Consider the following 783-nt stretch of genomic DNA (forward strand, 5'->3'; position numbering starts at 1 on the left):
GGGGCCCCCCTGCCTGCCCCCCCCCCGCTGCCGAGTCCCAGGTGACGGGGCTGGGCTGGGGCAGTTTCTTTTTTTTTCTCTTTTTCACCCATCCTTTGAAACACAAATAAAAACCCAATAAAAAGCAAACACACCCCTCCCCCCGGAGCAGCCGCTGCCTCTGTAAAAATCAATAAATATCCTCGAGCCCCCAGTGAGCTCCTGGGGTGGTGGGGGGCACTGGGGGTCACCCACAGCAAACACTGGGGACCCCCTGCTCTGCTCTCACCCTGTACCCTGGGCCGAGGGGGGAGCACCGGGGGCAGGCACCAGGCAGCCCCCACCCCTCCGGGGGGTATTTTTGGGGTCCCCGGGGCTGATCCTGACCCCCCCCAGCCCTTAGGCTGCTACTGTGGGGCCCCCCCACAGGAGGTGCTTGAACCCCTCAAGAATCCCCCTGGCCCAGGCCTCCTGCTTCCAGTTTAGATCCCAGGCTCCCTGCAGATCGTGGAGGGGGTTTGGGATTGAGGAGGTGACTCCCCCCTCCCCAAACTGCCCCCTGGCCGGGGCGGCACCGCAGCATCCCCCGGAGCGGGAACACCCAGCTCCGGCCCCTTCCTGGCGGGGACATTCCCGGCCGGACGAGAGGCTTATTGCTTGTAAAACCACGGAGAGAGGGGAGAGCGGAGGTGCCACGGGGGCTCAGCGGGGTTGGGGGGTTCAGCAAAGTCCCTTAGCGCTGACCCCCGGCCAACGCTCGGCTTCTCCTCCGCGGCCCGGCCCCCCGGGCTCTCCCCGTCCCGG

This window comes from Corvus brachyrhynchos, unplaced genomic scaffold, assembly GCF_000691975.1.
Source record: "Corvus brachyrhynchos isolate BGI_N302 unplaced genomic scaffold, ASM69197v1 scaffold219, whole genome shotgun sequence".
NCBI lineage: Eukaryota > Metazoa > Chordata > Aves > Passeriformes > Corvidae > Corvus > Corvus brachyrhynchos.